Here is a 25,932-nt window from a genome sequence, read left to right on the forward strand (position 1 = left end):
AGTATATTTTTTATGGGCCTCTAAAGATTTTGAAAATCGGTGGGCCCTCAACAAAAGCTGTCATCAGTTTTTGGCTAACACACAGTGGTATAGACAAACAAGTAAGAGAGCTATATTCGGCTGTGCCGAATCTTATATACCCTTCATCAAATTATGCTTAAAAATATATATTTTTTTAAATATTATTATTAAACAAAATAATTTTTTTTTTAAATTTTTTTTTAAAGTAAACAAATTTGTTTTTCCAAATTGCATTTTAATTTTTTTTAAAAAAAGTTTTTTCCAAATTTTTTTTAAATTTTTTTAAAAAAAAAAATTATAAAATAATTTATGACATTTGTGGGCCGATTTTGTCGATTTTAAATAGCAACCGAGGCGGAAGAATTCCCGATATATTGATATATGAATCATGTATGTAAGTTATTTGGGGGCTTCGGAAAGTTGATTTCAACATACAGACGGACAGATATCCGGACATGGCTATATCGACTTCGCTATCTATAGCGATCCTTAATATATATACTTTGTGGGGTCACAAATTAAATATGTAGAAATTACAAACGGAATGACAAACTTATATATGAGGAGCCATGGAACAAAAGGTACTTTTTTGCACATTTAAAATTTTTGGAAAATTGAGTTTTATTTATTTCGCCCCCTTAAAAAACTGCATGAACCTGGAAATGGTAACAAGTTTTTTACTCATCAATAGATACTGCCATAAGTCACCACAGTAAATGTTAAGGAAGTTTTTATATAAAACCATTTTAATATCCGAAAAAAGAACCTTAAAAAAAAAAAAAGTAGTTTTTTCACAAAAACTAGCGAAAAATCGCCTTATTAAAATCAGGAAAAATTACGACACGCTATTATCAAAAAACTGGAGTAGGGTAGGTAAAAATTTTGAAAATTTAATAATTGATAGCTATGACGAGGAGATTCTTTGCGTGTAATTTTTTGGAAATCTTAACCCAAACAAAAAACAAGTAAGAACGTATGGTCGGTCAAGCCCGACCATATAATACCCTACACTAAGTAAAAGAGCAAAAACAATTTTTCTTTTAATATTTCAATAATTTATATTTTTGAGTGATTTTCGGAAGTGGGCCTTATATGGGGACTATGACCGATTATGGACGGATCACCATGAAATTAGATCGTGTGATTTATGTCTATATGAAAGTTTACTATGTTGAATTTTGTGTGTATACCATAATTTTTAAGCGATTTATGCACGTTAAAGTGATTTTCGGAAGCGGGTCTATATGGGAGCTATGACTAATTATGGATCGATCGTAACAAAACTTGGTGACATGAATTTTGTATATATAAAACTTATTTGAAGCGCAATTTGTGGAGATACATATATAAATTAAACATTTATGACCGATAAAGTCCAATTTCGGAACCTATATTCAGAACCTCCACAAACCTTGCCCCTTTAAAAAATTTTCAAGTTTTTTCATATATTGCATCCAGCGGGTCTCGCGTGATCAAGTTTGGAAATGTGATGGGCCCGGATCATATTGATAATGATTTCCTTATTCTTCGCTATTACATCACTGTAGAAAAGAGTGAACTTGATCATATAGTAAAAAACTTAATTGTTTAAGGAATAAATTGATGTTCATGAGCTATTTAGGGTTATTAAAAAAAGTGAAACATTTTTTTTAAAAAAAGGACATGATAAAACTATTTTTTTGTAAAAAATTTAATCGCAGGTCTTTCGTTAGTCCGGTATTAACTTCAATAGTAGGTCTTTATATAGTCCCATATGGGCAATTCAACGAAAATGACTACCACGACCGAAAACCCAAAAACCCTTGAAACTTTTTTTCAAGATGATTTGAATAGGAGAAAACACTAAAATATTACTATGTGTAAGTATTTAGAGCTTATTACAACATTTTATTGGCATAATAATAGTTTAATCTAACTATATTAAATTTTTTAATTGAATTGGCCTGTTTTAGGCTAAAATTAAGGTTAAAACTAAATTCCGAATTAGAATATAGTATGAAATGAATTTGACTCTGATTGTTTATTTAATATTATAAAATTTTTTATTTAAACCGAATGTATATTTACCATTAATTTTTTTAGTTTTTGTATACATATGTTTATGGAATATATATTGTTCTATTACAAGAGAAAAATCTGTCACGTACGGTATGTCACATACGATATTAAATTTTATTTACTGTAAAATCATCCAACGATTGTTTTTATTTAAATATAACCGATTGTAAAGGAACAAATTTTCGTTTTGAAAAAGAAAACATAACGCCTCTCACGATTCGAAAATTTTTGCATATTTCTACATGTACTTCAAAATGACTTCCGTTTTATGTCACGTACGATATACCCTTATTTCGCTAGATATTTTGGACAACAATGTTTCGAAAGAACATTTTATTATTTTCAAATATAGTACCCTCTGAATGGAACATAAAGACCAAATTATTTTTCAGATACTCTTATTTTTGGAAAATCTATTCCACTCTATAGGCGTCCAAATGTCACATACGATGATATGGAATTGCCCATATTAGCTTTAATCGTAGTATAATCCTATTCTGGTTTCATGTTATATATAGTGATTTGCTTTAATCGTAGTTAGGATCTCCAACTGCAGGACTTGCTATAGTCCCAAATGAACTTTAATCGTAGTTAGGATCTGTCAGTTAAAAGTCTCGCGTTTTTGAATATAAGTTTTGTTCTGTTGTTGTTGTTGTTGTCAACATTATTATAATTACCAATGTTTGTTGTATTTTCCATAATGATTTGTTGGCTGGCTTCGACTGGGTTGGTTGGAACTACAAGTACAAGTGTAAGAGTTTTCAACATGCCATTAAGTCTGCTTTTTAGCCATGTAGTCTTCATTAACATGTACTACAGCAGAGATGCTAAAAAAACACAAACACAACAACTAGTACAGGTATCTTAAGTGGTTTCCATCATGATTCTGGCTGTTTTGTAATTTCTTTTACAATTTTTATACCCTCCACCACCATAAGTGGTGAATGAGGGTATATATAAGTTTGTCATTCCGTGTGTAACATTGAGAAATATTCATCTGAGACCCAACAAAGTATATATATATTATTGATCCTTATGAAATTCTAAGTCGATTGAGCCATGTCCGTCTGTCTGTCCGTCTGCCCGTCTGTGTAAAACACGCTCACGTCCAAAATACGCAAACAAACTTAGTAGAGTTGCAAGAAATATGTTTATTATTGTCCTAAGCAGTTTGGTATTGAAAATCAGCGAAATCGGTACAGTGGAACTAAAGTTATGAATGAAAATGTGGGACAACTGCGGACAATTTTTGGACATTTTTTGTAAATATATTGCAGCTAATATCATAAAATTTTGCACTCGTTATTTTTATGATAAAAGGAGTAACTCTGGTGAAAATTATAAGAATCGGTCAATGATTTCTCCTAGCCCCCATACAAATTTCTTCCCGAAATATGGTTCTATGGTCTATAAATACCTACAAAATAGGAATATCCACATGAAATTCAGCAAAAATAAGTTTCGTGGTAAAAGAAATTATATTACAACATTTTTCGTGGATCGGCCCACATTTGACCATAGCCCCCATATAAAGTACACTTCCGAAAATCTCTTAAATAAGCATAAATGTCTTATAAATATCGCTATCAAGTTGAAATTCGACATGAATAATCCCCATATATACCAAAATCGCTGTACCTAATTCTATGAAGATCGGCCGATAATTGGTTATAGCTCCCATATAAGGACCACTTCCGAAAAACACAATAACCTACATAAATATCTAAAAAATATCAATATCAAAACAAAATTTCACACACATCCATAGTTTATATTTAGAAATCATACTACTGGATTTTGTGAATACCGGTCCATATTTGACCATAGCCCCCATATAAGGTCCACTTCCAAAAATCAGTTAAGTACTCATAAATCTCTTATAAATACATTTATCATGCTAAAATTCCACACAAATTATACTCAAATATATAGATATCACTGTTCCAAATGTTATGCAGATTGGCCGATAATTGGTCATAGCTCCCCTATAAGGCCCATCTCCGAAAAAAGATATTAACCTTAAAAAGTATTAAAAACATATCGATATCAAAATGAAATTACGCACAGATCCAGTAATTTGAATCCAGTAATCATACTTCTGATGATAGGCCCATAATTGGTCATAACCTCCATATAAGAACTACTTCAGGAAAACACATTACCGTGCACAAATATCCATAAAAATCTACACTCAACCAAAATTTTACACCGATCAGTAATTTGTATCCAAGAATCGTACTACAAGATTTTTTAAATATTGGTGCATAATTCGGCATAGCTCCCACATAAGGTCCACTCTTGTTAATAGCGTTGTTTATATGAAATTCTACAAAAAAAGCCCTTAAATACTTAGGATCATAATAGGTCATAGCATCCATATATTTAACCAAAATGGTACACAGATCAGTAATTTATATTCAAAAATCATAATACTGAATTTTGTGAATATTGGTCCATAATTGGCCACAGCTCTCATATAAATTCATAAAAATCACGTTAAAATATTTTATGACAATCAAATCATAATAGGTCATAGCTCCCATATAAGTCCCACAACCAAATATTTTGAAATTTGTCTAAATATATTTGTAAACCCATTTTTTATACTCTGTTTCTTCACTTGAGGTTAAATTATTAAGTATATAAATTATGAGGTCCAGACTTAAACTCGACAGGGTTTAGAAGTTACAGATTTATTTCCCTCTTTTTTTCTCATACCACTGTGCGCCACTTTGACACTCAGATATTGTAGATCGTTTAACCCAGTTCCAACAAACTGTTTACGGTTACCTATGTAAGAAAATAATAATTTACACGAAGATTTAGAACAATTAAATTTATACGACAATTTCTCAATTAAAAGACAATAATTAACTGTGTCAAACGTTCTAATAGGAATTTCAGTTATAAATTGCTGAATTAAATATAATTTTTTGTACATTTGAAATAAAATATCTTCTGCGTAAACTAGTCTTTCTAACAATTGTTATATTATTTCAGCTTTTATATCATCATATTTAGGTGGAGGGTATTTAAGATTCGGCACGGCCGAATATAGTACTCTTACTTGTTTTGTTTGTTGTTTCTTTTCGGCTGCTGTCAATTTAAAACTTGTGTTGTGTGTTAAAAACATTTTAAACACATTTTGTCTGCTTAAGCGTGTTGTAAGCCTGGGTTTTTTTTTGGCCGGTTGTCGCTGTTATTTTGAAAACATTTTTCTTTAATTTTGTAGGAAAAACATGTTAATTTTTGTATTGATATGGATTCGTCTGGTTGTTTGCTGTAAATATTTAAAAGAAAACTGTTTCATTCATTATTAGGAACAATTTGTATGGAAAATTATAATGAACTAAATTAGCGTGATAGTTTCACACGTCGGTGTTTATATAACTTCTTTCTTGGTTCGTTGTGTAGTGCAATTTTAGATTTACTCGTGCTGTATAGTTAAATTTTTGGTTTAAATGTAGTTCGCTGTGTAGTCCAATTTATGTTTTATTCGTTGTTCGTTTAAACTTAAACAGTACTTCGTTGTATAGTCCAGTTTAAGTAGTCCAACTTTCGTTTTAAATGTGCTTCGTTTTAAAGTCCAGGAATTAGCTTTATACCTAGTTCTCTGTCTAGTCCAATTTTCGCTTTTAATGAGGTTCGTTGTTAAGTAATTTTTATATTAATTAATGCTTCGTTGCATTGTCCAAATTTCGCTCTAAATGGGGTTCGTTGTATAGTCCAATCGATCCCTTAGCGCCATATTATCGTAAGCGACAAAACACAAATTTTACAGGAGATGGTTTTTTTGAATATTTTAAATTTGAATTTTTATTTATGAATAGTTTTTAATGAAATTTCACAGTTATGTAGCTCCTTCTATTTAAAATGGAAAAATAAAAACGAATTTTGAAATTTATTATCAGCAATCCCGCAGTTCTCAAAAGTTTTGAAAAATTTCAAAAATGGGATTTTACATAAAAATATGTGTTTTTTGAATGGATCTGGTCCCCTCGGTAACAACAATTTTTTAATTTTTTTTTTTAAATATTTTCTGAAAACTTAGCTTTTCAGAAAGTATAAATTCCTTATATATCCTCTTAGAAATTTTTTGTCATAACTTAAAAAGAAAAAAAGTACTGTTTTTCCCAGAAAATTAGCGAAAAATCGTATTTTTAAAATTTTTTAAATTCGAATGCATATAACTTTGTACTTAGTTACTATTTTTAAACAATTCTTTTTCTATTAGACACATAAATATGTTGTTACTCCAAGGAATGAAAATTGGAGAAAATCGGGAAATATTTCGACCCGCTGTTATCAAAAAACTGAAGTAGGGTGGGTAAAAATGTTGAAAATTATATTTTCAAATGCGAATATTTCCTATGATATAAGAGATATTTGACAGCTAGGTTTTTTATAGTGCTCGATGAGAAGATTCTATGTGTGTAATTTTTTGGAAATCGGAACACAAACTAAGAAAAAGGATCGTTTTAAAAATGTAATATGCCCGAGGTGTCCTACTTTGAGGACCCTTGGCCGCGACCCTGGTGGTTTCATGAGGTCCTCATTCAAAACTTAAACTCGACAACACTTTTTCTTTGCGCATTTGAAATTTCATTCAAACCAATCTAACCATTTAGAAGTTACAGATTTATTTCCCTCTTTTTATTCTATACCACTGTGTGGTATAGACAAAATTGGTTTACTGTAAAATGTAAACATTGATTTACGATAAAATCTTACCCCCTATAATTTTGAAGTTATTAACAACTTTGATATTCTGAGAACGCTAAAACATCAGTCGGTGCATAAAATTTTAATTTTAGCAATAAAAAAAATATTTAGAAAATGTCGCTTACGATAATTTGGCGCTAAGGGCTGGATATGATTATTAATATAGTTCGATTTTAGCTTCATTTAAAGTTTAGTCCAACTTAGCTATAAATGTTTCTGTTTTGTATGAATTTTAATTATATTGGTTAATTATTGTTAAACTTACATATCTCGTCTTTAAAGCCCACGCTTTTATAAGAAACTTTGTTATGAATTTCGTAAGTATTTTTATGGTTTCTGTAGTTTTTCAAAGACTTGATTTGTAGCCTTATGCATTAAACACATTCAAGACAGCAGGCTACGAACTTCAATCTGTCAAAAATAAAATGCACACGTTTATATGGAGACGATTATTTTAACGACAGCACAGCTACACGGCCACACGACTATTCATGCCGATGTAGCCGAATTAGGCTAATTTCTATTTTTGTCAACTACAAAACAGAAATAGTGTTGCTAATATAATAAAAAAATGTAAATCAAATTAGTGCTTAAAAAAATATATTTTTTTTACTTAATTAAGAGAAGTTTCTGATAACCATATTGAAATAAATTAATAACAGGTACATAATTAATTATAACCATATATATATTTTTACTCAAAATAATTGTTTCAGTCTTAATTACTTTGGAATTTTGTACGGTTATTTATTATTAAAGTGGCACCACTGAATTATTAATCAGCTGTTTACTTTGTAGCTGTCGTCTTTAAAATAATTCAGTAGCTGCCACACGACTACAACTGTAACCAGCAGAATTTGTGTTCGTGTAGTCGTGTAGCCTGTTGTCTTGAATGTGTTTAATGCATTAGCTAAACTTATTTCCTTTAAGGCATCTTTCCACCAAACTTTTGTTAAATTTTTTAGTCTTCATCAAACGTTTTACAGGATTCTTATTTTCCCCTCCATACAACATCCTGCTGTTAGTTTTAAACTAAATTTTTTTTACAAAAAAGAAACCATTTCAAAATCTAAACGTTTTGTTTTCTTAATTAATTTCAAGTTGAAAATGTAGTATGTGATGCCGGCAGTTTTATGAAATGTTTTTCATTTTATTAACAAAACAATCAGCATCAAAAATTTTTTACACAGTTCAAAGGTTTCTTGTACATATTTTTCAAAAAAAAAAAACATAAAAAGAACTTAATTACTTTAAGATGTCAGTACTTCAAACACAACAACCATAATTTATTTTCTTTGAAAGAGTTACCCCCACTTTGAAAATTTTCTAAAACAAAAAACCAAAATAAAAAAAAAACACTTTTACTCTAACAAAAACAGTTCTTGTGAACAAGTTCAAAAAGCCATTAAAAAAATAAATATAAATAAAAATTAAATGAAACATAAAAGCAGAAGACTTTTTTTTTGTTAAAAACAATTTATACTTGTTCATTTTTCAAAATAAAACAGAGAAAAAAAACTAGTAAAATAAACATAAAATAAATGTTTGAGTTCGTATGTTTACAATTAAGTTGAAACAGACACTTAACACAGCCAGAAAGACGGACGGATGGACGGACGGACCGGCAGATACACAATCATTAACAGCAGAAAATAAATAAAATTCAAAAATATTTTAGTTTTCAGTGTTTTGAAAAAGATTATAATGCATGTATATAGAATACTAAGAATAGATAGAGTCATTAAGATTTACAACTGATAAGACGTGAGTAATTTTTAAATACACAATTTGAAAGAAACTGAAAAATGTTAAGTCAACAAGCAAACATTCGAATGCATAGACTGGTATTACATTTAATCAGAAACATTTCAAAATTCTAGTAAATAATTTATTTGAAATATAATGTAACAACAAATAATAACAACTTATGATCATTTGAATCATTTGTCTTTATTAAAATTCAACTAGATTTAACTTAAACTTAACAAGTTTGGTTCATAGCAATCTGAAGCAGTTCGAAAAATTTGACTTAAATCTTAGACTAATCTTAGTCATAACCATATTTATGGCCAATCAATTTACATTTAGACATTTATTAATGCTACAAAAATCTGCTGTTTTGGAAATATTTTCGGTATTTCAACCATCTATATGTTACCACAAGCCTAAAACAAAAACTATACTAACACATTTGACTCCATCCTTAAACTATGGATTCAGTTGCCTTAATGTACTACTTGTCTCGCTTTTATAGACAAAATAAGTCGAAATAGTTTGTTTTCCAATACCCTTCTCCACTTTTGTTTAATTGAGTTGTTAAGTCTATTTAATCAGTTTGCATCATTAACATAAAAGGTTTTTGTTGTTGTTTGCAACATTTTTGTTTAACAAAATGCTAGAAATTAAAATAAAACATGACAAAAGTTTATTTATTCAAAAAGAAACGTTTTACTTGTTTTAGTACAAATGACATAAAAAACAACATTGTTTAGTTTCCTCTTAAAAGTCAATTTACCAAAGCGACCAAGTCAACGTAGCACAGGCAGTGGCACTTCACAAATAGCGGCAACATGCAACATTTAAACTTACGCGGAGATAAAAGCAAATACAGGTTATTTAAAAGAATTAATTCAGTCAGCTATTGCAACAGATATTTACTTGGACAATCAAGTCGGGAAGTATCTTAGCGAGTGCTGCAAAACTCTAACAATTATTTCCGAGAGTCTTACAACACACGAAATCAAAAACTTACGACTCCATAACGTTTTGTATAAATATGTAGGTTCTAGATTGTATGATAATCTTTATTAAGTGTGTCCAAAATTTACACAAGATTTGATTTGGGATAACCTTTCAATTGTAATTTTTTAATGAATACAGAATATGGTTAGGTTTGACTAGCATATCAGACAAATGACCTTCACGGATCCGGTGAATAATCCAGAAAGTATTCTCAAGTTATCCTTCGGAGCGATAATAACGATTGAGATCTACGTTTGGACCTAGCAATGAACCGTTTGGACTGTCTCAGTCCTGGTAAGTTACCCCAAAATCGGGCAAATTCCAATACAACCCAAGAATGCGTTCATTCCATAGTTTATGGGTTCATTACCAGCGTGGCCTTCAAGGCTAAGTATCCAGCTAGTTAATTTTGTTTATTCAAAGATGTCCATCAGTCCATGACAACACAAGACCTCCTAGTATTCCTTAATCTTCTCCTTAAATATTCATTAGAGCATATAAGGATGGCGTAAATCTCCGCCTGAAATATTGATCCTCATTTGGATACCCTTTGAAAATTGCACCCATAAATACCAACCCCAGTGTCACCAACGGCAAACCACACCTGATCGGCATTATCCTGCTACCATGACTGATTTATCAGGTATAAATACCCTAAATATTTTATGTAACATATGGGCAATTCCATATCATCGTACGTGACATTTGTACGCCTATAGAGTGGAATAGATTTTGCAAAAATAAGAGTATCTGGAAAATAATTTGGTCTTTATATTCCATTCAGAGAGTACTATATTTGAAAATAATAAAAACTTCTTTCGAAACACTGTTGTCCAAAATATCGAGTGAAATAAGGGTATATCGTACGTAGAGTTTTTCTTTTCCCCCACTTTTTTATTTCCCGGAAAATCGGGATTGATTTTGAACTTTCCCGGGATCCCGGGAATTCCCGCTTGGAACAAATTATTAAATTTTTAGAATGTAGACTTTGTTAAAAATCTAAAAAATTTCTGGTTTTAAAATGTACCCAGCAAAAATTTTGTGAATTTTTGTAATGACAACTAGTTATTTCATGCATTCTTTTGTAAGGAGTGGTGGTTACCCAACACATTATTTTATTTACTAGAATAAGTACTTATTTTTATGCAGGCTGGTAATGAACTTTTGCATTTAGCACAGCTATCTAGTGCGTTTGACTGGAAAACGGGAGGTTAGTGGTTCGCCACCTGTCAAAGCCATCAATTTTTTTGTTCATATCATATTCATTTATATGTTGATGTTAAAACTATTGTTAACTTCCAATAAAATAACTCGTACATGGAGCAGTGAGTTAGTAGCTTGACTATCAAACACAAGCAAATAATGTGACTGTTCGATTCCCACACAAGGCAATATTTTTTGTGTTTTTTTTTAGCTTCATATTCTTGTTGTGAATTTACTACTTATTTCTCAACTGATTGTAAGTACATTTGTAAGCTTGACCCCTGAATTTTTTAAAAATCTCGAACAACGGTAAGTAGTGTTTCAGTCAAATAATAAGTAGTTATCGCTTTGCTCCAATTATACTTGCTGGCTTACTAGGTAAGTAAAGTTTTTGCTGGGTAATTGGATACAAATAAAAAATCCAACAAAAAATTAATATAAAGAGATAAACTGGCTCTATTTCTAATTTTGGTTATATACAAACCTGTCACCATTTGTCATTAGAATCGAAATGGCTTGTATTTTCATTAGATGTTGTTCCAATTAATTCTATTAATTCAAAAAAAATAAATATTTTATTTTTTTTAATTTTGAATTGGCAATGTTTTGTTTATTATATCAAAAATTAAGTAAAAATATTAATTAAAACTTGAAGAAAACCCAATAATACATCATACACAAAGTTACTAAAGTATATGTACGATCGACTTTTTGGACCTTTTTTAAAAATCTATATATTTTAAAATACAAGGCCTCCTAACTCATTCATTCACTCACTCAATGATTCACTGACTCTTCAGTCATGAGTGTGAATGAATAAGTCCGGCCTTGTATTTTTAAATATATAGATTTTTAAAAAAAGGTACGTATTTTTAAAATCGTACGTATAATTTAGTAACTTTGTGTATATGTCAAAAATCTAATAATATTAAACAAAATTAAATTCCACTGATGATGGTTTTATTCCAAAAATTTTCGTTTTACTCTTTGTGAAAAAGCTAAATACTGAAATAATTTCACTTTCGTTCGGAATAGAATTCTGTGACAGCCCTAAACATTTACGAGTTTTTGGAATAATTCGAATAATGAACTTGTTATTGTTCTATTTGGGTTAAATCTTTTTTGTTGTATGAATTTTGGAGCTTTAATTATCTTTTAGAGAAAGTAATGTTCAAAAAACATCACATAAAACTAAAGAAAATAATTCCCGGGAATTCTCGCACAATTTCCCGGGAATTCGGGATTGAAAATTTTGCGGAATTCCCGGGATTTAAAGTCCCGAGAATTCCCATGAAAAACTCTAATCATACGTGACATAAAACGGAAGTCATTTCGAAGTACATGTAGAAATATGCGAAAATTTTCGAATCGAAATAGTTTTCCTTTACAATCCGTTATACTTAAATAAAAACAGACAGATTTTTCTCTTATAGAACATAGAACAATATATATTCTGTAAATATATAAATGGGGCATTTCATGTCAAGTGAACCAATTTTTGAAATCGATGTCTTCCGATCGGGATGAAATTTGCACCAAGGTTAGACCTATTGGATAGTAATTCAGACACAATTTTTCAACAAGATCGGTCGAAGAACTCTCTGAGTTAGAGAGTGTGCTATCCAAATATTTTAGATAGCTCTCTTTTCAAACATTCGAAAAAAAATATTTAAATTTTTAATATTTTTTTGCGAAATCAAAAACTTTTTTTAAATTTTTTTTAAAATGTTTTTTTTTGTCTTAAAATAAAGCTTAGATATTTTCCTTGAAGACCTACTTGTTCGCTTAGTGGGATGCGAGCGGTATATCTATCAAAATAAATATTTTGTAACTCAAGACATATAATTTTTGACTTTTTTTGCAAAATCAAAAATTTTGTTGACTTTTTTCTAAAATGTACACTTTTTAAATTTTTTTTTTTAGCTCAAACAAAAGCTTGGATATTTTCCTTGAAGACCCTTTTGGTCGCTTAGTGGGATGCGATTGGGATATCTATCAAAATAAATATTTTATAACTCAAGACATAAAATTTTTTTTTTTTTTTTTCCAAAATCTAACTTTTTTTCAAAATGGGCCCTTTTTTTAAAAAAAATAATTTGTTCAAAAGAAAGCTTAGGTCCATTCCTTTAAGATATTTTTGGTTCCTTAGTGGGATGCGAGTGGGATATCAATTATTTCTCTTGAACGCGCCATTCGGGAGCGAATGGCTTCTACTTTCTTTCCGTTTCTGCGGCTCTAGATCATTAATCGAAATTTCGTAACCTTTAATATTTCAGTGACCTGGTACCCCACACAAATTCAACACGGACTTTTCATTGAGAGTCTGTATATCTGCGGTAACTTCTGACAATCGTCGGCTTAATATTCTTATTAGTGAGTGTATTTTTTTCCTCCATTTTGTAAATATAAATCAGTAACCAAGATTGGCTACCGTTACGAAGGCTAACGGCAACGCTAATTTCGATTATTTCGGTAATGGTATTTAGGACTGCTTTATGATTAAATTCTATATATTTTAATGAACCCAAAAATTTGTGTTTTATTTTGTGGTTAAGGTATTTAAGATTATATCCATAAATGTATTTTAGATATAACAGTAACTGCACTTATTTCGGTGTCGGTAAAGTTAGTTGTGATGAATGGGTATTTTTGGAGTAACGACAGCGTAGCGATAACCAACTTTGGCAGTAACTTATTTATCTTTATAGTAAAAGCCGCCAATGTCCTACTAAATGGAGGACTTATTATCTATTTAAATAAAGATTATTGGTGAGAAATGCTAAAATAATTTGTTGAAAAATGTCCACAATTTTTATACCCTTCACCTTCGTGAGAAGGGTATATATAAGTTTGTCATTCCGTTTGTAATTTCTATATTTTTCATTTCCGACCCTATAAAGTATATATATTCTGGATCCTTATAGATAGCGGAGTCGACTAAGCCATGTCCGCCTGTCTGTCTGTCCGTCTGTCTGTTGAAATCAATTTTCTGAAGACCCCAGATATCTTCGGGATCCAAATCTTCAATAATTCTGTCAGACATCCTTTCGAGAATTTTGCTATTTAAAATCAGCAAAATCGGTCCATAAATAACGGAGATATGAGCAAAAAACCGGGACAACCTACTAAGTCATTAATATAGACAATATGGATATCTAATGATAGATATTTCAAAGTCCATTGCAACTATGTAGATATGGATATAGTAAGTTGGACCTACAATGGGTCAAAATCGGGAAAAAATATTTTTTAACCCAAATTTTGTTTTTCATCAAAAATTTTTTTTTGTCATACATTTTTTTTCAAAAAAAAAAAATTTTTTTAAACAAATTTAAAAAAAAAAATTTTTAAACAAATTTAAAAAAAAACTTTTTTAAAAAAAAATTAAAAAACAATTTAAAAAAAAAAAAATTTTGAAAAACAATTAAAAAAAAAATTAAATTTTGTTTACCTACAAAAATTTATTTTAAAGTATAATTTTTGAAGGGTATATAAGATTCGGCACAGCCGAATATAGCTCTCTTAGTTGTTTTTTAATGTATTTTTCCTCACTTTAATTAAGTAATGACCCTTAAAGAAATCTTTCACCCAGTACACAGTACTTTAAATATTGAAAATAATCTTCGAGCATGACCAATATTTAAAGATAAAATGAAATTTAAAAATGTATTTACGTGAGTTATAAAGGAACTAATTTTTATTTTTGTAGCATCTTACAGACGGACTCCGAGCACTGCACAGTGTGCACAAACATTCATTACAAAAGATCATCTTTATTGTCATCATCTGTTTTCATCACCCAACCATTAACCAGCCAAGTTTCAACTTCAATGTTTTTTATTTTTTTTTTAAGCATAAACACAAATGTCTAGAGATTGAAATCCATGAATTTTTCGTTTGTTTTTTTATGGCCTCTTGACGTTGTTTTATTTACTTCATACGTTTTCCCTTTAAAAAAAGTGTTTGGCACCCAACCATTCTACATACAGAAATATATACAAATACTGAAACGACGGCATTAAATGTTTATTAAGCACTTTTGGTGACTTTGACAAAAAAACAATATTCAACCATAAGAAAGTGCCTTTAATTCTTCTTGTTACACTTAATGGGTTTTTTTTATGATTGACACTTTGTCAGGTGATGCAATTGCTTGTCACGTAAAGTGTACACTAATGAATTATAGACGGATTTAGTCTAGAGAACAACACCAACCAGCTAAAGGCACACTAACTATAAATAAGAAATACAACCGTATTTAGAATTCTAATTTTTCAGTATCTTGGTTTACAACCACTTTGATTTTTTTTTTTGGTTTTGTTTTGTTTTTGACATAAAAATTATCAAGTTGTAGCTAATGATGAGATCTTTGGGTTGGCTATTGTTTCTATGTTTGTTGCTGTCTTTATCTTGATTGCGTTGGAAAAAAAGGGCAGGAGGTCGTTTTTACGATCACTGCTGTAGGGGATGTTAAAACAGTGCGCCATGTTATAAAAAATGAACATAAAAATTAATTAACTTAATCTTAAAAGTTGTTTTTAGTTGGGAAATTATTGTAGCCATTAAGTTTAAGAGGACTAGGTATCTACTGATTTGTGAGAGAGGTAGGTAACATTTTTAATTAAAATGTCAAATTAATATTAATAAAAGTGAGTTTATTTATTTGCATATGGATTATAATGAAACTGAATATACATATCACAGATTACACAGATATGAATCAGCTGGTTCTAGTAAGATGGCAATAGAAAACAGACAAAAGAAAATATCAAAATGGTTGTGATTTGGAAAAAGGGACAACTAATTAATTTGAAGCTCTGGTTCAATTCTTTATTAATCGCTGTTCAATTCTTCCGTTAATCGCTATAAAATTTGTTTCGTCAATCACAGTTCTAGTCATCTATTCATCGCTGTTCAATTCTTCCACCAATTGTAGTTCAATTCTTCCATCAATCGCTGTTCAATTTTTTCATTAATCGCTTCTCAATTCTTTTGCCAATCGTGCACAGAGAAAGCAGATTCGTAGTAGCAACCGAATTTGTGGCCAATCGAATTATTTTGCCTTAGTGATCGAATTTTATAGTTGTGGCTACAAAATTTTAGAAGTGGTAACAAAACTTTGGTTGCTTTTACCGAAATTCTTCATTATTCATTGCTTTTGAGTTGCTAGAACCGAAAAATTCTACTCTATGCAACCATATTGTTACGAAATTGTACTTGAATTCAAATATAACGATTTTAATGGCTGATTTAAAGTTGCGTAATGCTTTAACATATCTGTAGGTATTATTAACATTGAATAAAAGCTTTCAGTTGACCATTGATCGTAAGTATGGCAACGCTGTTTGCTGCGACCGTATATTCGAATTCGAATATTCAGTTAAAGAACATTGTAGAAAGTACACCACAGATGGCGTATGTATTAGAAAGCTCTAGACAGTTAAAGAGCAATCTAGAGTGCAGATGGCAGTGTTATAAATAGTGGCAGAGGTTGCAGTCGTTAGTGAGTTTATCAGAGACGCTTTTCGAATAAACATCAACTGAGTGTGCTGTATTTTTCAAGTGAATTCGTGTACATTATAAAGTGTGTCTGTATTTCTGCGAATTTATAAACGTGTATAAAAAACACTGAGTGACTATTTAATTCTGTTGTTGTACATTTTAAATAAATAAAGAGTTGTTACAACTTTCAAACTACTAAACGGCTTTTATTTGCAATCAAAAGTATCCGGTTTATTTAAAGGAAATAAACAAAAGTTTTGAAAAGGTTAAAACGTAACAATATCATTCGATTGGCAACAAATTCGGTTGCTATTATGAATCTGTATTCTCTTCCATCAATTTCTGTTCAATTCTTTCGTGAATCGTAATTCGGTTCGTTCATCAATCGCTTTTCAATTCTTTCGTCAGTCGTAGTTTAATTTTTCCTACACCCTTCAACTATTAAGAAAGTTTGGAAGATGCTTACATAGGTTATGTTAGGTTTGGAAAAGGGACATGAGTGAAGGAATAGCCCTGCTTTTATTGATAAATACTTTTTTGTTGAAAACTGCTTCAGACCTTTCAACCCTGATAAAGTTTATTAAATTTTTTATGTAAACTGCACAAATAAATACATTGACTTTTAAGCGGATGTAGTCGTTTATAATCAATCGTATAAAATGTTCATATTTATTTATTTATTTATTTAATTTTAAATTTTCTCAATTTCTGAAGTGCTACTTTCATTGTGCATGTGTGAACTCACATGTAATAAATCAGAGAAACGAAATCTGTTCAATTATTTAATAAACATTTCACAAAACCAAATTTATTTTGATAACAAAAAAAAATAAAAATTTAACAAAAACTCATTATTTGCACAAAATTTAAACTGTGCTGAATATTTGTAAAATTAAAATTCCAGATTTCAACAAAAATGCACGTTTCTGATGTTGTTATTTCAGTTTATATTATTGATATGGTTATTAATGTCGACTGTATTATGTGGCGTCTGATTTTTTGTTAGTTGCTGTAGATGACGCTGGTTTCGATGACGTTACTGATGCCAATTCATTGGCGCAATGATGCTGATGATGATTTGCTTTAGCCGCATTTTAAATTTAAAATTATATTTAAATAAGAAAAATATACTTAATTCCCATGCAAGAATAAATTGTTAAAAATAATAAACGACTGTGAAAGGCGGTTCTCTATTAAAATTGGACTTTATGTTTACAATACAGCGTTTCGAAAATATTGTAGCTCCACAGCACATGAAATACGAAAGGACGACTCTAGAATTATGTCAAAAGTAAAGGGTATGTCATTATGCGCTTCCTATCGATAGTTTTTATTCACATATACCTGCGAAAACCCTTCAAGAAAAAGTGTAACGGGGTCAAATCGTACGCTCTTGGTTGCCAGTTCATATCACCTCCACGTGAGATGATAGTGACCTCAAATCGCTCGTGAAACCACATGTTGTTGGCGTTGGTGAAGCTATTAATCATCGACCTATAGCGCTCTCCGTTGACAATGATGGTATGACAAACATAGTACTCAAAAAATATTGACCGATGATGCACCAGCCCAAAATCCACACCAATTGGACCCTCTTGGATTTAAATGTGGATAAGTATCGATTAAATTCGACAAATTTCATTCATATATAAATTGCTCTCACCGTAAAATGGGAGAAGCGCCCGAAACGTTAACCGAACAGAATACCGTTTTTAATAAAACAATTTTATCAATTTTACATATTGTTGAACGCTATATCCTTACATGGTTATTTGACAAAACAAACTGAATAAATGACAGCCAATTCGACAGAACGGTCAAAGTTTGATAGTCGATATTGTAAGACCCTATATAATACGCATAAATGTCGCCGGCCAATTATTTGACGTATTAAATTTAATGTAACAATGTTGGTATATCATAGATAAAGTTAGAATGACCTTGTAGTGATTGTCTTTTTCTGCTTTGATAATTAAAACTTTAATTAATCAAGAATCATTAATTTTGTAACACACTCTCCTCAGATCGAATTGTAGGATAGTTGCAGTATATTTTGGTTTAAAATCTCAAAGTGTTTCTAGCGCTTCCATTATCCAAGTCATACCCTCAACTGAACAACATACGCAATTCATCTCAGGAAAAACCTCCACCTCATCTTGGTAATGCCAGGGAAATAACACAAGTTATTGTTTTGTTTGATGACACCAACCCAGTATACTTTCCCGGTTTATATAATATGATATACTCTCTGCACAGAAAGCTCAAGCTTTACACTTTAGTTTTCGGGAAACTATGACAATAGAAATATATGTATATCAAATACAATTTGGTGGTAATGGCAAACAATCAGCTAATCATAAAGAAATCCTATAAACAGGTATTTTATGCTGTAAAAAAACCTCAGAAATAACACCAACTTTAGCTGTCAATCACAATGTTGAAAGTAGATCAGATAAGATCCCATAGAGGCGGAAGAAAATAATGAACCTAAACATGTCGAAGTCAAAGTGCATTCTTATGACGATCAAAGCTGGGATCAGTAACCAATCTTAAGGACATTAAGCCCAAAGTGATCAAGGAGCAGACGAAGCTTGAAATTAAATAAAAAGAGAGTGATATTTCCAATAGCTTTTATCGATGTTGTTCTCATTTTGCCATAAATACATATGCTTGAAGAGGTTTAATATTAATGGTGTTTTCTTTTCTGACACAAAATGTTGCCTATATATTTTGTATCATTTATTAAATGTTACCCATACCCTCATAATGTGTTGCATTTTTAACGATCACAATTAGAGTATCCAAAACCGAAACCGAAAACCGGTCAACCAGTTTTTTTATCTTTGTAAACTCCACCGGTTTCGGTTTTTTTAACTTTTCGGTTTTTTGACAAACCGGTTTTTGTAAGACGTTTAACCGGTTTTAACGATATATATTTTCTAAAGCTCATTCAAACATATTTATGAAAAACTTTGATACCATTTTTATAGAAAATTGTAGCATTTGACAACAAGAATTCAAAAATGCTAAATTTCCATTAAATAAAAATTTACTATAAACCGGTTAACCGTTTTTTTTAAGACAAAAGCCGAAACCGCTTAACCGGTTTTTTTAAAAGACAATAATCGAAACCGGTGTTTTCAAAAACACAATTTTTCTTAAGGATCTTATCGCTCTTCTGCTAAAAGCCGATATTCTGTGTGCTTTTTCTACTCTTCAGCCAATGTGATTCTTCTGGGATAGTCTCCAATCAAGTACTGCTCCAAGGTATTTTAATTGTCTTGTTATTTGTGTTGTTATGTTTTAAAAGACAAGGCAGTAATAGATTTTAATTTTCTGCTCTCTACTGAACAAGGAAATTTCAGATTTTGCAATTTCATACGAAATGTTAGGATCCTTTGCTCTGATCAATACAGCCACGTCAACAGATGGGTTTGCCCACAAGACTTAAAAAACTCGATTTTGTTTTCATCAGATTTAATTCAAAATTTGTCAATGATTCACGATTATTAGTGACATTGTTTATATGAGATTCATTGGATGGGGTTTTATTCAAGGCCATTATATATTGCAATTGATCCTCCTTTAAGCGCATGATGGCATTAAAGATGAGGAATACTGGTATATTGGTAAAAATTTTACGCAAATTAGACCATAAATTATTCTTCGTTTATGGAGTTTTCAACGTTCTCCAGATGTGGTGACCCATGGGCAATGACAATCGATGACAGCATGTTGCTTCAACCACTTTTCTTCTCTATGGTTTGGCATCTTTCCTCGCTGGTTTTCCTCATTGGTTTTCGTTTTGCTTCCTCTTTAATTATAGTAAATCTTTCCTTTGGATCTCCATCACCAACTGAGGATTTCATCTACGCCATCGCTTGCATGCGTTCTTTGATACGTTATGAAATACCAGAGTTGGGAAATACCAGAGACATTACCTGTAAAGTGCAGGGAGCTCTATTTATTTTTATTCAGATCAACGACGTTCTGCTCTTTCATATTACGAACCATCTTTGCCTAACCTTTCTCTGTTTAGCTGAGGATTCGTAAAGCTTATCGTTGGGACTATTTCATCATTCTATGGTTTCTTTGAGATATTTTTAATATAGGAAGCCGTTTTGTCACATCTGATAATGTTTTCTTAGAAACGCATTATAACGACGACTTGGAGCCTGTCGTAAAGTAATATACAGAGTTTAATTACTCATTATTCCGTGTACATTATTCTTTCTCAAATCTAGGTGCAGAAAAGCTCATTACTAGGGTATTCATTCGACTAATGATCGTTCGATTAATCGAATAATTTCTTACGAATAATTATTCGAACAATTTAAAAATGGCCATTTTCGTATACGAATAATTCGAACAATTTTATGTAGAATAATCGAATAAAACGAATAAATTGTCATAATTTCAAATTTAAGTAGTAGTAATGACTCACAAAAATTGTATTGTTTCTGAAATTCGACAAATAACTAAAGACAAATAGACTTTCGATCACTGTAGATGAGTGTTCCGATAGCTCCTTCTATAAATGTATAAATATTACTGCAAGAAGTTACAATTCCAAAAACAAATCTTTCAAAATTTTTAACTTAGGACTTGAACCAATGAAAATAAAAGGTACGGAATAAAATATTTGTTATTTAGCTGGCGAAATATTAGAAGAATCGCAATTAATAATCATGTGATGTGATGGAGAATGTGATTTTGATACGGTCGTCGAAAGTGATATTGAGGATGACATTTATAATGATTACATTGAAATAGATGAAGGCCATGATCTTAATATATATGTATGTATATAAGTGATGTTATTAACCACGTACGTAAGTGTTGCAAAATATTTAATAAATCGAATGATAATCACAAATATTGCAAACTAACGTTTTGTTGCAAGAAAAGCATGGAGTTCGTCTTATACGTTCACTGACAATGATATCAAACTTTGGACAGATTCCCTTTATTGCGTAATTCCCCAAGACCACTTTATTAAGCAAAGATTCGGCAACGTTGATAGAGCTTGATGTATAATACAATTTGTTATAAATAATTTAGAAATATTGGATAATTAATTTACTAAAAAATTAGTTACTCAATTTAAAACCCGAATTAACGAACGACATAAAAAAGTTCTTAATACGTTTATTTTGTATTTGAATTTAGGATCATGTCCAACTAGCTAAAATTTTTTAAAGCATAGCTCCAAAACGGAAATCAATCGGTTTGCTAGTCAATTGTTTTGTAGATTGTTCGGGAGTTAAACTGATCAGAATATTTCTTAATGATGGACTTTGTTTTCGAATGTTTTTTAACATTATCAATACTTGAATTGTTAACTTTAATGTTATTTTTTTGTTTTTCTGTAACAATAAAATATTAAAAAACCGACATCAAAACTTCATTCTTTACTTTTTAAAAAAATTTTAATTATTGGAATAATTCGATTAATTTTAAACGTGTTATTCGAATTATTCGTTTTATTCGAACAAGAGAAAAATCGAATAATTCGAATACCCTACTCATTACATTACATTGGGACGTGACCGATGCAAGTAAAATTAAGCCAAAGACTCCACACTCAACTAAATCAAAAAGATGAACAAGTAGGTTCAGTATTATACAAAGTGGCCCAATATGTATCACCCAAATTGAAAATGGAGGCTGTTATCATTTCTGGTTTGGTATTTATGAAGAATATATTCAAAATACACAGAATAATTGTCCAACGTAAATTAAGGCTCAGATTTCTAGATCCTACACCAGGTCTTTGAACTTTATAGTGCTTAGTCACACTACTCGAAATAACAACACGCGATAGAAAAGAGCTCGTTCCGACGAGATTATCGATGTGGATCGTTGATTGTACAACCGGCCATTCGACCTTCTCATTTTGTTGAAAGATATTTTCTTACAATTGACAGACAGTAATTTACTGAACTTCAACAAAAGACGCCAATTTTCTTCTGAAATTTTACACTGGATACATAAAAAGGCATTATATTTACTCAAAGTACATCTCTGTTTAAGTCTCAGTTTTGCAAATTTCAGTGATCTTCAAGATCGCCAAATTTGACGGCTCCAAACTTTTTTCTTGGGGTGGTTTTATGTGACAAGAATGAGATAACTTAAGTTGTTTAATTTTAAAGATATAATAAAACATCAATGCCTAAGAGCTTTAGAACACCACAAGGATGTATTATTAATACAATGATATAGAACGGGACAAATACTAGTGCCATAGCATTTGAAATTTAAAGAAATTTTGTTAAATTTATTTTAATGCTATTTTATAAACAGTATTGAAATATGCAAACCAGAACAATTTCGATTGAGTTTAGAATGTTGTTTATCTCAGACTATCTAAAATATACGATCCAGAACAATGTACAACCATCTCGGCCATCGCCATGTTAAAGAGACAGGTCTTTTTTAATTAATGTGTTAGATCAAGAGAGGCTTCTGTGTCATCATGTTGGTTAAGATTATATCTAAGACTATCCACTTCCATTATTGAACATTGCGTATTTTTGCTTATAAAAGTCTTTTCAAACAAAAAATCTGATCCCATTTTAGGAGGCGTTATGACCAAAATTAACAAATGTGGAACACAATATCACAATCCCATTAGCATTCGTAGCACTCACATTGAAGTTCTTTAAAACGTAAAAACCTACTACGTTCTAATTTTTTTAAGAATGGAGCAGCTATTGATCATATGGTTTGTTTTAAGAGTTAAGCTCTTTAAAAAATAAACTTAACATGCATTCAAGCGTAACAAAATCCATAACACTTCTTAATATAATCTCCCTTCTTTATCGCTCACAATATTGTAATTACAATTTCCTGCAACAAAAAATTTGTATGAGAATGTGGTTCCCAATAACTGAATTCAAGTATGAGAACTAAAGTGTTTCTGGTTTTGCATGATAAAAAATCTTTGTTTTTTTTTTGTTTGAAAAGAATTCATTGAATCTTTAGAAACAAATTTTGAAAAAGAAATTAAATTATACAGGGAATGTTATGAATGATTGTTTATGTTCAACGAAACTAATGAGCTGCACTAATTTTTTTTAGAATTTCCAGTCGATTTTTTTTTGTTCATTAAGTTCAAGCAAAACATTAAATATAAATTCAGCCATGACCAGGGGGTTCTTTGTGCCAAATATTTTTGAATGAAGTTTTTTTTTCGTTTTTTAAAAAGGGGTTGGTTTTATGTTTGCATTTGGTTTTTTTATATTACGATAAGTATGCTGGCATGTTTGTAATGCCTGTTTAATGGGTCTGGGAATTATAAATTTGATTCTTTGTTTTCTTTAACTTATCGAACATATGCATGAATCCATGCATGCCACCAGGCCTGCCTGCCTGCCTGGCTGCCTGATGACGATTGAGTGTTTTGTAAAGCGTGTGTGTGTGTGTCCATTCACTACGTGATTGCTACTTGACTGCGCTTTTTATGGCCTGCCAACTTATTATTACTTCAAAACATTTTTGTTCTTTTTTTTATTTCATAGTTTTTATACCCTCCACCACCAAAAGTGATGAATGAGGGCAAATATAAGTTTGTCATGCCGTGTGTAACATTGAGATAAATTCATTTGAGATCTAACAAAGTATATATGAGGAGTCGCAGAACAAAAGGTACTTTTTCGCATCTTATAAAAAAAAATGTATAATTTTTGGGTTGAAATCTTCTAGAAACAATCAAGTCAGCAAAATTTTTTCATCTTCTTTGTCACTGTCTGGCATTAGGAGATCTACGCTTAAGGTTTCTGGGACATCGTTCCCTAAATAGACTTTCTGAGCTCTCGAATATGAGGCTGGAGTGCATTAACTAACGCCTTTATAAGGAATAGCAATTGGTTAACCAGAACAGACATGGGGATCTTCATAGAGTGACCTAATAACTGTAAATTCTTTGGTAAGCAATTAATAATCTACTCTCCTCTCTCTTTCTTCGGAACTCTTCCTCTTCACTTCAATCTTGAATCGCAACTGAATCTATTTTTCATTCCTCTCTGCCCCTTTTTTTGCCTGTCTACTTACCTGAACCCACGTGAGCTGCTCTTCTTTCTTCACTTCGCTGCTGCTGGGAACCGCACGGACCTATGTCCGTCTGAGTAAAACACTCTCACGTTCAGAATATAGAACCATATTCTACACAATATTTTCTATCATTCTTCTAAGTAGTTTGGTATTAGGGTATTCGAATTATTCGATTTTTCTCTTGTTCGAATAAAACGAATAATTCGAATAAGAGATTTTAACTTGTTCGAATAATTCGATCACACGTTTAAAATTAATCGAATTATTCGAATAATTTAAATTTTTTTAAAAAAGTAAAGAATAAAGTTTTGATGTCGGTTTTTTAATATTTTATTGTTAAAAAACAAAAAATTATGTTAAAGTTAACAATTCAAGTATTGATAATGTTAAAAAACATTCGAAAACAAAGTCCATCATTAAATTTTCAACAGAAATATTCTGATCAGATTAACTCCCGAACAGTCTACAAAACAATTGACTATCAAACCCTTTAGTTTCCGTTTTGGAGCTATGCTTTAAAAAACTTGAGCTAGTTGGACATGATCCTGAATTCAAACAACTACAATATAAACGTATTAATAACTTTTTTATGTCGTTCATTAATTCGGGTTTTCAATTGAGTAACTAATTCTTTAGTAAATTAGTTATTCACTTTTTCTAAATTATTCATAACAAATTGTATTATACATCAAGCTCTATCAACGTTACCGAATCTTTGCTTAATAAAGTGGTCTTGGGGAATAACACAATAAAGGGAATCTGTCCAAAGTTTGATATCATTGTCAGTGAACGTGGCTAATTTGAAGTCAGGCAGTGCATGATTGACGCATTTACAAATACGCAAAAAGTTTATTACCATGTTAGACAAAGATGTTCAACAATGTTCAAAATCATGTATAATACGAACTCCATGCTTTTCTTGCAACAAAACCTTAGTTTGCAATACTTGTGTTTATCATTCGATTTATTAAATATTTTGCAACACTTATGTACGCGGTTAATAAAATAAAGTCAATTATATATATTTTAAGATCATGGCCTTTATCTATTTCAATGTAATGATTATAAATGTCATCCTCAATATCATTTTCGACGACCGTTTCAAAATCACATTCTCTATCACATTCAACTCCACTTTAATCTAAGTTAATATTTTGATTATTAATTGCGATTCTTCTAATATTTCGCCAGCTAAATAACAAATATTTTATTCCGTACCTTTTATTTTTATTGGTTCAAGTCCTAAGTTAAAAATTTTGAAAGATTTGTTTTTAGAATTGTAACTTCTTGCAGTAATATTTATATATTTATAGAAGGAGCTATCGGAACACTCATCTACAGTGATCGAAAGTCCCTTTGTCTTTAGTTATTTGTCGAATTTCAGAAACAATACTATTTTTGTGAGTCATTATTACTTATTTAAATTTGAAATTATGAAAAATTTTAAGCAATTTAATAAATTTAAATATATTTGAACATTTGTTCGTTTTATTCGATTATTCTACATAAAATTGTTCGAATTATTCGTTATTCAAAAATGGCCATTTTTAAATTCTTCGAATAATTATTTGTAAGAAATTATTCGATTAATCGAACGATTATTAGTCGAATGAATACTCTATTTGGTATTGA

Source organism: Calliphora vicina, chromosome 1, assembly GCF_958450345.1.
Source record: "Calliphora vicina chromosome 1, idCalVici1.1, whole genome shotgun sequence".
Taxonomy (NCBI): domain Eukaryota; kingdom Metazoa; phylum Arthropoda; class Insecta; order Diptera; family Calliphoridae; genus Calliphora; species Calliphora vicina.